Below are 15220 nucleotides of genomic sequence, written 5' to 3'. Positions count from 1 at the left end.
GTTTTTTAGTCTAGCAAAAGCTTAAGAACAAGGCTTTCAACAAGAACCCCAAGTAAGTACACAATTATGTATTTTCACCAAATCAGTGGAGTACGCACATTTGATTCCTATAAACAATACTTTACCTTTTAAGATAGTATTGTTTATAGCAATGAAATGTGTGGTGTGCTTGACACTTGCATGGGGATAATTAGCATACAATACAATTGAGAAATGTAAAATCGACCCTTTTCTCAGCAGCCATGTTGACATGCAGCGTAAACAGAGATGTAATTTAGGATGTAGGCAGGCCAGGGCCCTGCTAATATGCCGTCTCACTGGAATGGCTGTGACACACTAAATAGATCGGGCCAAAATTCATTTGATCTATTACACCTGTGTTTACCCTGCTATGACGTCAACATAGCTGCTGAGAAAAGCGTTTATTGTCGTCACTCACCACCACTGTCATTCAGTTCATCTTTGATGACAAAGCATATTCCACTGGTAGTGAGTAGATCTGGAAATGCGTAGTCGTCCACTTCTGTGCCAGTCTCATCCTCCACTGATAAGATGCTGTCCACATGGATGGAAAACCTCTCTTTCACTAAAAGGATTGAAGACCAAATATAAGCAGAAGCCACACACACACACACACACACACACACACACACACACACACACACACACACACACACACACACACACACACACACACACACACACACACACACACACACACACACACACACACACACACACACACACACACACACACACACACACACACCCCCACACACACACACACCCACACACACACACACACACACACACACACACACACACACACACACACACACACACACACACACACACACACACACAAGGGGGGGGGACTGCCTCAACAGTGCATCATGTCCATCTAATGTAACAGTAGGTTAATGAGGGTGGATCGCAAAATTCCCCTCTGTGGGACTAATAAAGGTATTCCGATTCTGAAGTGGTTTACTTGCCTTCAGTGATGAAGATGTCAAAAGAAGCTTCTGGAATTTTGATGTACTTCTTTTGGTTTCGGTATTGCACTTTGACTATCATCTTCAGCTGAAGAGAAGAGCCCTATATGGGTAAAATGGAGAAACACAACATTTGTTATTCCACAAGTTATTATGATGCATCACAACTTCCCCTTCTTAAGCAAGCAAATACTCCAATTGTGTAAGGGTGGCATAATATAAATTGGAACTGTCTTTAGATAAAGAAATTCTACTTTATGCTCCGTTCTTTTATTTTTGTATCTTTAAGCTGAGGCTTCTATCTGTGCATGACAAACGTTTCGGGACCAAATTAAGCACAGTGTTGGTGTGTTGCAACCCAGTCTCACGGCATTTCGTGTTATAGTAAAAAAAGACACGATTTCCCCATTTTTTTCGTGTCACACAGAACGACTTTAAAAGCAATGTAAATAATAACAAATTAGAAGGAAAAAGAGATTTTAAAAACAAATACAGATTTCAGTATTCTGACACAGAACAATATTTAGAAGCAATGCATTTGTATTGGTAATATGTTTCGTGCCTGCGCCAAATTACAAGGAAAAAAAGATGACAACAAATACAGATTTCAGTATTCTGAGCCATTTCTTTTCCTCCGACATTATACCATTTAAAATAAAAGGGTTAGGCTAAGGGTAAGATATTGAGTAAGAACATGTTTTTATGAACCACACAGCTTCTGGTTTTCCAAGAAAAGAAAATCGTTCTGTGTGCCACAAAACAAATGCGAAAATCGTGTTTGTGAACACAAATCAATAGATTAAATGTATGCCGTGAGACTGGGTTGCAAATATTCTTAGAAATATAGTTAACATTATTAGCTACCACAAACAACTACAATTATTTTCAAGGGAAATTAACTAATGTTAGCTAACTGGGGAACAAATTCAATTAAATGTAACGTTATCTAGATAACTCACTGCATGCAGTCTGTTGTCGAGGCCACACAAGATGGCTGCTTCCGCACGGAGCAGAAGAACACGTGCTAGAAAGGAAAAGGAGCCAATTAGCCAACAACTGTATTACTGTACTACATACACTTAAATAATTTCACTTGGGGAACAAATTCAATGAAACGTAGATAACTTACAGTCACACGGTCTGTCGAGACCACACGGTCGAAACCCGCGGCGACTGATGGCTGCTTAGGTGACACTGAGATAGTGATAGAAAGGAAATTGGAAAAATAAAAGTTGTTAGCGAAGTCGGCTAACTATACCGATAAGGACCAACACCAGAACCTCTTAGCTAGCTAGCTGTCGAACTAACGTTAGACATGTGCAATACGTTGGTGTTTGTAATGACATAATAGTATGTAACATAGCTAATGTTATCTAAGTTGACATCTGTGTGTAATTCGACAGCTAGCCAGCTAGCTAACTGGCTAGCTAACTGGGTAGCATTTAGCAAGCAGGTGCACGGCCAGTACAGACAAATATTCTTAGCAAGCTAGTAAACATTATTAGCTACCACACACACAACTGTAACATTATTTTTAAATTAAGTAATGTTGGATAACTGGGGAACAAATTAAATGTAACGTTATTTATCTAGATAACTTACCGTCACTCACTGACTGCAGTCTGTCGAGGGCGAGGCCAAGCGATCACACTTGCTGCAAGACGGACTGATGCTAGAAAAGTAAAAGGCGGCAATTATCGAACAACATTTTTACGGACACTAGAGCTTGTTAGCTCGCTGTCGAACTAACGATAGACATGTGCAATACATTGGTCTTCGTAATGATTACATATTATGTTACATATCTAACGTTAATTCGACATCCATATCTAATTCGACAGTTAGTTTAGCAAGCAAGCATTGACTGTATGGTCTGTGCACCTGCACCTGGTCATGACAGTCAAATAGTAATAGTTAGCAAGCTAGTAATGAAAACAATACATTTACAATTACGCTACCTACCACACACAACTGTATTTTCAAGCTAAATTAATGTAAGCTATCTGGGGAACAAATTATGAAACGTAGCGATAACTTACCGTCACGGACTGCGGTCTCTCGAGACTGAAGGTTGCATCAAAATGATGGCGGAGATCTAAATAATTTCACGCACATCACGTAAAAGTACCCGGATTGAGAGAACACACTATCCGTCGTTAAATATGTTTAACACCATGATCCAACCCTGTACTATATAGTGTGTTAACAACAGGCGGTGTTAATCATGTTAAATGTAAACCACAACACTTTACCCCGAAAAGCTCTAACACCAGGATTTTCACACTGGCGAATTTGCTGTGTGTACGGCGGGCATGAGGCGGACTCAGTGCGGTGAACGCTGGTTTTATTGCTTCTGTATCCGTAGCACCCCACGCGATAGTTGGGACTGTGTACTGACGTCAGTAAAAAAGGTTTTCCCGCCCAAGCGCAACTGTCAAACTCCACCTATGATGTTTGCGAAGCTTTGGTCCGTGAAATGCCGCGCACACAGTACCGGCTCCAACATCTGAGGGAACATGTTAACAAGAAATGTCAACCACTGACTTCGTCGTGTTCTGCCCTCGGTAAAGCATGCATTGAACATTCCCCTCACCAGACAGGAAACAGACCCTCGTTGGCATGGATACAGGTTTGAACTGAACCTGAGCTTCCAACAGTATATGCTCGGCTGGCAGAGGGTGCGGGATAGCGCTGGGCGTGGCTACTGGGTATCCCTACGTCACGATACCCAGGAAGAAAACTCGCTACAGGGTGCACTGTGAGGGACGGGGAATAAAAGCATGACATGGGACCTTTAACTTGAATTAATGAAAGTTCACTCAATGTCTGATCATTTTATTACATCATATCATATTAGGCTACATTATATGTTTCTATTAAAAATGAAATCATACATAAGATAACCTAATATCGACTGTTGTGAAAAAGCAGTCAACACATTTGACACATTGGGGAGATGAGCCAATTTGTATTTCTGATGTCCTCCATTCACTTCCTGAGTTCTCTTGTTATGAATGAAGTGTGCACACTGAGGCATTGTATCACATGTAGTCTACTCTCTATTGTAATAATGTAAATGTCCCGTTGCAGGACACACAGAGGGATCCTGCTCCACGCGGGCTTCATGTGGGGTAGAGCGGGGCGTGCAGCAGCTCGGGGTCCAGCAGATCATCCGTGTATACGTCCTCCGTTCTGAGGGGAGAACACGTCTTTTTCAACCAAACATGCACCGGAACCCAAGAATGTTACAATATGTTCTGTGATGGCGCTGCCTGCTGCTGCATTGCGTCTGTTTTGATCGAGTTCCCTTTCTCTGGAACCAGCTTCCTGTTTTGATCAGAGAGGGAAACAGTGCTGCACACTTTCCTTTTTAAGAGAAGTGACAGCAGGGGCGGCGGGTACTGTAGGCTAAGCCTTCCCAAATATTTGTGTCACTGCATCCTGGTAAAATAAAAATATAATGTTTGTGTCTTTGACATTAGCGCTGCTGCGCAGCCACCTGTGCCCTGTACTACGAAGCCAGTTCAACAGACCATGATATGTTTGAGTTATCTTAACTAACCCTAACAAACGAGATCTCGCTAAGCGGTCCTACACGCTGGTTATCAACTCTAGCCTCATCCCAATACCCCTCCTCGACTCCTCCTTTCCCTCACTCGCGTCCCTTGCTCGCATCTTAGCTCCGCCTCCGTAAGATGCGAGCGAGGGACACGAGGAGGTGACGCGAGGACAGAGGAGTCCTCGGGTATTAATTGGGATGTCCTCGTTCACTCAAACGCCACTCTTAAACGATGTCTGTTGATGATGACGTGTGCACAGCTGTACCCCCTCTCATCGGGCTGAACTGAAGAACCTTTAGAACCGGCCCATTTGTGGTTAAATATTTATTTAAATGAATGAATCTTTCTCTTGTTAGTCAAGGAATTCAATGTATGATGGTTGGTCCTGCTTTTGTGTTCCGTTTTGGTGTAAAATGTAACCTACATTTAAATACAAATATAATTATAGTAATGTGAAAGCCTTTTAGAAATGAATTGCACCTAATAATTCCCACGGAGCTGTGAGCACTTTACATTTATGTGACGCTTTTCCACTCATCTTCCAGTTGTGGGTTTTCCTCTGTTGAAATGGACCAGCTGTGAAGGTGGGGGCGGGGCTTTTATACGCGAGTAGTGAAAACACTTCCATGTAGTCTGCTCGCGTGTATCCTCCCTTTCGTCTCCTCCCCCACCCCTCCTCGACTCCTCCGTGTGCATTTCAGCTATTGGGACGTGTCTTGATCGATTTCCGGGTCAAGTCCCGGAGGAGGGGAAGAGAGGAGTCGAGGAGGGGTAGAGAGGAGTCGAGGAGGGGTATTGGGATGAGGCTGCTTCTGTAAATCAAGCCAGGGTTTCTCTCTCCAGCTGAGAGCGCATTCATGTAAAAGGGGCGGGGTTAGCAACATTTGACCAATCACAAACAGGACAAGTGTACTGACAGCGCAGCGTCATACTTCAGTAGGCTAATGAAAAGTAAACTAATATTAGACAAATATGAGCTTTAACCATCCATGACTTAAACATATAATCCAGGATACAACAAGCCACATAGAAAATAAATAAACTACCGAGCGTTTGAAAGCGTACAACAGTTTTATGATATCAATACCCCACAGTGGATCTGACTTTAATTACATTTGAGTTGAGTGTTTCGTCAAGCTAATGTGTTGCTGCATACAGTATGTGACACGGTAAGTGTTGCACGGCCAGATACGGCTCAGCTGACTCAGATCAGGAAATATATATTATATGATCGATGATCTGATTGATGATGTGATATGAATGATAAGTGCGACACGTCGGCGTCTCGCCTGCATACGGCAGTTTAAACTGTATTTCCTTTATCCTGTAATATGACGTGATAGATTTAAACTCCGCACACTGAGCTCTGATTGGTCACTGAGTTGATCTCTTTCATATACACGCCGCAGGCGGGCAGCGTCAGGTAAAACAAGTTCTTTAGCCTTCCCAACCCTGAGCCTCGCGCGCCGCCATGGTGACTGCGTTCGTATTTCAGTTAGAAGGTTCTTTAGATCCCAGCTCATGCAGTCAACATGTCGATGTGTCCTTGGGCAAGATACTGAACCCTGAGTTGCTCCGTGTGTGTGTGTGTGTGTGTGTGTGTGTGTGTGTGTGTGTGTGTGTGTGTGTGTGTGTGTGTGTGTGTGTGTGTGTGTGTGTGTGTGTGTGTGTGTGTGTGTGTGTGTGTGTGTGTGTGTGTGTGTGTGTGTGTGTGTGAAACAAGTGGTGCTGCTCTGCATGAATGAGGTGAATGACTCGTAGTGAAGAGCTTTGAGGGGTCGAAGAGACCTGATAGAGAGATTCATAAGTACAGTCCTTTTTACCAAAGCCTATCATTACATCTGGTTTTAGATTACCCATGTCTGCCCTCCTGATTTCTACATTTGAGGGTATTTTATTAATGTTTTCATTGTATTCTTATTGTCTTTCTGTTGTATTTCACCTCATTTTATTTGTATTTCTCGTTATATCTGTCATTTCCATTAATTGTCTGTAATTGTATTTATCTTTTTTTTCATCTCTGTTGGTTAATCTGTAAAGTCCACTGAGACACACATGTTTTGTGATATATATAAATCAGCTGTGATTGAATTGATGGTACATATGTTATGAAAACAACTGCCTTAGTGGTCCGATAGCATAACTTAATACATATATAATACTTACATCACTTCGATTGTGTCTTCAACAGCGACCTCCTCCACCACCTGCACGCCAACCACCATCCTCCTCACTGCAGGAAGCACAACACAGTACTGCTGTCAATCAGTGGTAACAGCACTAGCATTAGCTAAGTACACGAAAAGTACTGTTCTTAAGTACCATTTTGGTGTACTTGTAATTTACTTCCACTACGTTTCAGAGGGACAAATTGTTCTTTTTACTTAAGTGAAATAACTTAGGTTGCTTTGTGGCGCTTGTGCAGAATAAGTACTTTTTAATTTTGGTACTTTAAGTATATTATATATATATATTTTGTCTCTTCACTTGAGTAAATAGTGAGAAACAATACATATTTCTCAAGTGTTTGTTAATCATAGAATTCTGTCTTTTTAATCAGAAATCTCACTTTGAACAAACTTTAGTTGAGTTCTCGAAATAATTAGTAGAACTAAAAGTAATAATTTCTGTCTCGTTTAAAAGTGTTGGTTTATAAATCAGAATACTATAATAACTAATCAAGCTCGGACACTTGTGTACTTCAGAAGTACATATTACACATCCCCCTCAGTTTGGGTGTTGCGAGACTTTTCACGCCGCTTCGGCAGTTTAGGTAACACGGACGCATACGTAGAAATATGTGATTTAATTAAGTAGAGATTTTCAAAGTAAGGGCTCGTCCGGGATTTGAACCCGGGACCTCCCGCACCCGAAGCGAGAATCATACCCCTAGACCAACGAGCCACTTGAGAAAACACACAAAGGGGCCGGTATTATAACTACTCAAGTAGAGTTCAAGTACCTTGTTACTAAAGTGGAGTACTTGAGTAAATGTATTTGGTGACTTTAGAACAATGTATATTAACAGGCATTACACATGAAACATAGAATAAAATACAAATAGAATAAAGTAAAAAATAAATATATCAATAGTAAAAAACGATCAACAGATTATCTATAGAGTAAACAATATAAAATATGCAGGAAAATAATATAAATCTACTGCAAAACACATAAACATTACAAAAGTGTGCAGTAGCTGCACTTTCTTTTTTTAAAATATTAATTTAAAGGTCTCCTATTATATTATTTTTAGGCATATATTATAGGTCTCAGATAAATAAAAATATGTCAATGAAGTGTTTTGCTCAAAATACCAAACAGACCATCCATATAGCCTCAAATCCCTCTCTCCGGGACAGGTTAGCTCTGAGTGTTAGCGATGCTTGCTAATGTAAACAAAGACCGTATTACTTCCAAAACACATCTCATTGTTTCTGATTGGTCCGTGGGTCTAAAGCCCGCCCACATTTCAGATATTACGTCATATCGGCCGCAAATCTGGATCAGCTCCGTTTTTAGAGATTTGGGTACGGAGGAAAAGAGAAAGAGATTTATTTTGTGACGCTGCGTGAGTTCCCTGACGCACCGGGGACACATAGTGATGTATAGAATAATAATAATAATAATAATAATAATAATAATAATAATAATAATGCATTTTATTTATATAGCGCTTTTCACAACTCAAAGACGCTTTACAGTACGAGGGAGGGTAGACAAACAAGGACAGGCAAACAAGTAAAATAAAAAGGCAGTCAAGAGGAAGTTGATTGAGAGGGGGGGGGGGCTTATGGGTAGGCAGAGTTGAAAATATGTGTTTTGAGGCGGGACTGAAAGACTGTGAGGGACTCGGAGTCACGGAGGTCTTGGGGGAGGGACTTCCAGAGCCTAGGAGCTGCCACTGAGAAGGCTCTGTCCCCAAAGCTGCAGAGTGCGGATGTGGGAGTGGATAGGAGTCCGGCTGCGGTGGATCTGAGGGGCCGTGGGGGTTGATAAGGAGGGAGAAGGTTTGTGAGATAAGGGGGGGCCAGATGGTGGAGGGCTTTGTAGGCGAGGACCAGAATTGAGGAGCAGAAGAAGACATCACAAAGTGCATTTTGCATGATAGGTCCCCTTTAAAGTTATGCGTCAGGTAAAGACTCACCTCCGTAGTAGACGTGTGAAGATCCAGGCCAGTGTAGACTTTCCGGGTCCCTCTGCCCATAAACACACACACACCCCTGGGTCTCCATCCCCGGACCTCCCCTCTGCTGACCCCCAGGGAGAAGCTGCTGGTCCCACCCCCCACCAGGGATAAGCTGCTGTCCCCCCCCCTCACCAGAGAGGCTCCACGACGGCAGGGAGGAAGGAGGAGCTGCAGAGCAACGAGCTTCACCTCTCTGACGGAGGATCGCATCACATCCTGCAGACACGAGTTAAGGGGGATATAGGTTCAAAAGGCTTTACCGTCATATTCAAAGTAGTGTAGATATGCACATGACACACTTAAGTCACACGCTCCTCCAACAATGCAACATAAATATATACGAGACATAAAACTAAATAAATAGTGCAAAAAGAAACAGAAAGAAAATGTTCCGAGACTAATGTGCAAATAATGCAGGAGAAGTTAAATCAAGTAGAATAGAATGAATGAATGCTGTGCGGTGAAATTAAATACTGGATATTAAGTACATTCACTAAAGTTCTTACTTAAGTACAACTTTGAGGTACTTGTACTTTGCATTTTCTTTCTTTCCTTTACCCCAATACTTCAATTTCATGGTAAATATGACACTTTTTATAATTATTTTACAGGTTTAGTTGGTAGTTACTAATTAAGAGTGATTAAAGGTGGGGTAGGTAAGTTTCAGAAACCGGCTCGAGATACACTTTTTGTTATATTCCATGGAATGCTCTTAACATCCCGATAGCAATGAATATCTGAAGTGCTTTGACAACAAATCCATAAAAAGATTTCATCTGTAGAAGCCGTGATACTGTAAAAAGGCCTACCTGCCTGCCTGCCTGTCAGCCTGTCATCGGGGCACAAACTGATCTCGTGCCCTCATTGGTCATGTGCGCGTTCGTGTGTGTTGGGGGAGGGGCTCTGTGAGGAAGTGGCAGATTTTCTCCGGTTGTGTATTTTCAAATTCTAGCGATCTCGAGCCGGTTTCTCAAACTTACCTACCCCACCTTTAAGTGAACATGTGAAAGTAGCAGCAGCTGTTCTCCTCTTTGGAGTGTGGCCTCATGCTGGACTCACTTCAACATGCATTTGTTTTATATCTTCAAAATGTAGAAAGGCATCATTTACTATAAAAAGCATTTCCTTCCCACATCAGACATGCATGGCTGGCTGAAGCAGGGCTGCAGGTGGAGGCGCACTCAAGTCTGAGCGTCTGTTTCCTGCTCCTGCTGGGTCTGCACCATCTGAGTAAACTGGCCCTGAGGCCCTGTTTTAATAACCAATCTTTATAACCACCACGGCCCCTGAACCCACACACACAACAACACATAACACCCCTTGTTGTTAAATACCAACGATGTGCAATATGTGCAATATATATATATATATATATATATCATTAATAACTGTGTAATATATACCTGGCTGCTAAATCTTCAGATCTGTTACAGCAGGGGGGTCAAACTCAATTACCTCGCGGGCCACATCAGCATTATGGCTGCACTCTAAGGGCCGGTTGTGACTTAAGACATATATAAATATACATATATAAATATTTAATATATAAAAATAATGTAAAATATTACATGATGCCTCTGCGTTGGATTATTATCGGATAGGGAAGTATCGTCATAATTAACTACGTCTGAAAGCAGAAGTCTAGGGCAAAGTCAAATTCTGAGAAAAAAGTCAAATTTCAGATGCATTGTGGGACATGTAGTTTATGTGCAACGTGCTTCTGTAAATCGGCCTGTACCCGTAAAAACATTATATTCTTTGCACACTCTTGTGGGACCACAGGAAATGAAGTCACGGGCCGGATTTGGCCCACGGGCCTTGAGTTTGGCACCCCTGTTACAGGATGTGTATTTGGAAATTGTATTTTTTTTTTTTTTTAATATTTTTTGTATGCATGCTTCTAGTTAACATTAAGCTGTCTTCGGCTCTTTCTGCTGTAACAATGTACATTTCCCCTCTGTGGAACGAATAAAGGTTTTCTGATGAGGGTCTGGGCAGACTCAATAGGACTTTAGCACTGAATAAATGATACAAATCTGTAAGTATCACCGCTGCACCTGTCTGTCAATTGACCGAAAATCCGGCCTAATTGTAAAATAATAATAATTCTTCATGTTAAAGTCATTCCTGTCTTATAAAGATGTTACGTCTGGACTCAACAAACACTAACTGCAAAAAGTGAATATTTTAATGTTTGTTTTACCTACCTTATATCTTGCTTTTAAATGATATTCATAACATGTTTCTTAATGCTCTTAATGTCTTAAAGCACTTTGAATTGCATTGTGTTGAAAGGTGCAGGATAAATAAACTTGCCTTACCTGTAATGTAGCAGCAGACAGCAGGATGATCTTCCTCCTCTCCCTCCTCTTCCTCCTCTTCGTGGTGGTGGTGGTTCATCACGGTCGAGTGTGGAGGAAGGACACAGAGAGGAGGTTGAGGCAACAACTCCCAGAAGTCAGGATTCAGCCCGGACATCTTCAAGAGGACTTCAAATGAGTCTTCAGTATTTCCTCTGACTCCGAACTCAGAGGCACAGATGGTGTTTACTCTCTGGACGCAGCGGGAGCTTCCAACGAGTCACAGGGAGAGCAACAAGCTGATTGGACACATCCTCTCTGCTTATGATGTCATGTGTGTTTTTATTTATATATATGAACATGGCAGAATTTACCAAAAAGGAAAGCGCTCCGAGTCCGGCCTCATATGGCTATGGTGAGCAACCAAATGCCTGCCTGGCTTTGGTGCCAATCCCCGGTGTTGTGTCAAATGATGCCCCCCCCGTCGTGGAATGCACCCCTTGACACGGGAACGCGCCTTTGAACGTATAGTCCGCTATTCTGTGTTGTCGTTTTGATGGTTGGGTTGTCGAATCCTGGATGTTGCATTCATTCCTCACTTATTTTTCAGTTAATTTTGTATTTAATATATGTTTTTATTTATGTCTGTATACTTGTGCTTGTGCTTTACAATGTATTGTTAATTTTGACATCAAGTGCTTGAGGGTGGGATTAATAGAAACATTTTTATTTTGGGGGGTGCAACAGCCTGGTTGCCACGATATGCACCGCTTGCTATCTCTGACACGTGTCACATGAAACTTGCTCCATTTAGTCCGACAACTATACCCTCCAAAGTGCTTGAGGGTGGGATTAATAGAAGCATCTTTTTTGGGGGGGGGGGGTGCTTTATACGGCAGGCCAGGGGGTGCATTTCACAATGGGGGTGCATCATTTGACACAACACCTGTTCAATCTGTCCCCGGAAATGTCCCTGTTTTTAAATATGCTTTTAAGAGCGCCTCTAGTGCAGGATTTTGGAAAATAGATCTTGAGTTTTCTCATGCAGTTAGAGTAGGGGACACACCAGGGGACTTTACTTCCTCTTGAACCGTCGCTATTTACAAAAACCACCTAAATATACTTGTTATTGTGCTTCTGTCTTTCTGTGTCTTTCCATCTGTAAACTCCCTCACCCTCGCTCTCTTCTCTTGATCGCCCTCTCACGGAGAACACTTCACTGTCCGCTTCATTGTAGGATTTCTGCCATGTCTACACTTCAGTTTGACCATCTCCGTGGAATACTAGACAAAGTAATTAGATACCTTACTGAAGCGGCCAAAATCATATAGAACTAAAACAGATAACTTAACAGCCGCTGAGGCACTAGTTAGCGGATATTACGCAGGGCAATGATCCAGGTCCAGACAAGATTCTCGTTGTGCATTTATTATGATCCAATATCATTGATAATGAACATGTTTCCTATGGTTGGTTCCTTTAAGCCGTTCCTATGGCTTTCCTTTCTTGTGGTTGGAAAAACCCTGATAAAAAAACCGTTTGCCTCCTAGTGCTCTGGCTCCCACAACCCACCTGTCTCCAATATAACAATTACACCAGGTGCTCTAATCACCCAGTGTCCAAAACATGCCTTCAAAATAAAAGCATAGAAACTACTTTAACTTATGACGCTAATTAAGAATACATATAAATGATAATAATAAACACTATAAACAGCAAGAAAATAAATGTTTAAACTATTAAAATATAAAGAGATATATATATATAGCTCCAACACTTACGTTAGGGTAGGGTAATGTTGTGAATCGAGTGGCCTGTGTCGTCGTCCATAACATACGCCTGCCCATACCATAACCCACCACCACCACGGGCCACTCGATTCACAACATTACCCTACCCCTACCCCTACCCCTCACACCAGATACTGACTGGTTCTCGGACCCCCCCCCAATAAAGCAAAACTGCACGTTTCAGAGTGGCCTTTTATTGTGGCAGCCTAAGGCCCACCTGTGCAATAATCCTGCTGTCTAATCAGCATCTTGATATGCCACAGCTGAGAGGTTGGGATGGATTATCTCGGCAAAGGAGAAGTGCTCACTATCACAGATCTTTTCAGATTTGTGAACAATATTTGAGAGAAATGGTTATTTTGTGTAAATAGAAAATGTTTTAGATCTTTGAGTTCATCTCATGAAAAATGGGAGCAAAACAAAAGTGTTGCATTTATATTTTTGTTCGGTGTACATGAGTTAAATTGAACAAATAATAATTTCAACAGTCACAGCCTGGGACATTGTTATAGTTTTATTATTTTACAACATTTCCCTGATTACATACTTTACAGATCTAACATGTTTTATATAAGACATCTCGTTTAATGAAAGTCCAATGTGGTAATAGTACTTGTATACTGAAGTTAAGTATCTGAATACTGTCTGTGTGTCTGATCAGTGTTTATTACATTGTTTTTACATTGTTGTAAAACGCTTTTGTAGCCAGCGCTCGCTGTGCTCTGATTGGTCGGTCAGCTTCCAGAGGAAACAGGACCTTTAATAAGAACTGTCTTCTAAAATCCTGCTTTTACATTATTAAATTAGTTACATAGCAAATAATAATTGTAACAGTCACAGCCTGGGATCATTTTCATACTTTGCAACCGTTTCCTGATTACATTGAAATGGAATCTAACTACGGCCGTCTCCGACACCGAACTCCGCTGCTGATAAGGCTCCGGTGAACGGCCATCCAATGTTTTTAGGACTTCAAAACCCCCCAGAATCTACACGCGGGATCAACGTAATCTGCTTAGGGGGGAGTTTACAACGTGGCCTCTAACACCACGCTGCCCGTCGTATCCCTATTTTAGGCACTTCGGCCCCGGATGTCCGACCGCTTTAGGATAGCAAAACGGTGTGTCTGGTGTAGTAGGTGTTGGTGGGCTGGAAGAACCCCAGAGCAGTATCCAAACGGCCCTGGAGGAGAATCCCTGTTAATGGGAGACTCCCTGGTAATTAGGGCAGCTTCAGAACCCACAGTCCCTAACCCCACAGTCCCTCACCCCACCCTCTCGTGATCCCCAGATATATCAATCAAAACAATGTAATTTCAAACACAGCCAGTCAAACATCAATATCACAGCAGTGACATTACCACATCAGCATCGTGTCATATTCCCCTAAACAATTTAAATCCAAATGATCAACTAATGTCAGCCTTTTCCAAGGAAGGGTGTTCTTACCTCACTCTAAGACCAAGCAGATATTCAGATACCACAGAGAGAGAGAGGAGAGAGAGAGAGAGAGAGAGAGAGAGAGGGAGAGAGAGAGAGAGAGAGAGAGACAGAGAGAGAGAGGAGAGAGGAGAGAGAGAGACAGTAGAGAGGAGAGAGAGAGAGACCAGAGAGTTTTGCGTCGAAGTGTACAAAGTACAAACCGGATTTATTAAGGTTTCAACAAAAATTGAGGATTAAAAAGAATCCTTAAAAATAATAAAGACAACAAGTCAAAATACAATAGCAATGTCTTTATTAGGATCCCCATTAGCACAACAACAGGTTCACAAGTCAAGTCCTCAAGCCCAGGCCTCCGAAAACTTCCTCCAAGAAGCCTCCAAGCTCTCTCAAGCTCTCTCAAGCTCTCTCAAGACCTCTCAAGACCTCTCAAGCTCTCTCAAGACCTCTCAAGCTCTCTCAAGCTCTCTCAAGACCTCTCAAGCTCTCTCAAGCTCTCTCAAGCTCTCTCAAGACCTCTCAAGCTCTCTCAAGACCTCTCAAGCTCTCTCAAGCTCTCTCAAGCTCTCTCAAGCTCTCTCAAGCTCTCTCAAGACCTCTCAAGCTCTCTCAAGCTCTCTCAAGCTCTCTCAAGCTCTCTCAAGCTCTCTCAAGACCTCTCAAGACCTCTCAAGACCTCTCAAGCTCGCACAAGCACACGTCTGAAGCTCTCTCAAGCTCTCTCAAGCTCTCTCAAGACCTCTCAAGCTCTCTCAAGCTCTCTCAAGCTCTCTCAAGCTCTCTCACGACCTCTCAAGACCTCTCAAGACCTCTCAAGACCTCTCAAGCTCTCTCAAGACCTCTCAAGCTCTCTCAAGCTCTCTCAAGCTCTCTCAAGACCTCTCAAGCTCTCTCAAGCTCTCTCAAGACCTCTCAAGACCTCTCAAGCTCTCTCAAGCTCTCTCAAGCTC

General features: G+C 42.2%; 1 non-coding gene across 1 annotated transcript; it reads right to left on the bottom strand.

Annotated features, from left to right (window-relative positions):
- Positions 1 to 7384: 7384 nt before the first annotated feature.
- On the bottom strand, positions 7385 to 7456 carry trnap-cgg (transfer RNA proline (anticodon CGG)). The gene has a single exon. It is a non-coding gene; the product is annotated as a tRNA-Pro (tRNA).
- Positions 7457 to 15220: the final 7764 nt, after the last annotated feature.

Source organism: Pseudochaenichthys georgianus, chromosome 16, assembly GCF_902827115.2.
Source record: "Pseudochaenichthys georgianus chromosome 16, fPseGeo1.2, whole genome shotgun sequence".
NCBI classification, from domain to species: Eukaryota; Metazoa; Chordata; class Actinopteri; order Perciformes; family Channichthyidae; genus Pseudochaenichthys; species Pseudochaenichthys georgianus.
This window is presented reverse-complemented; position numbering and strand designations above follow the sequence as displayed.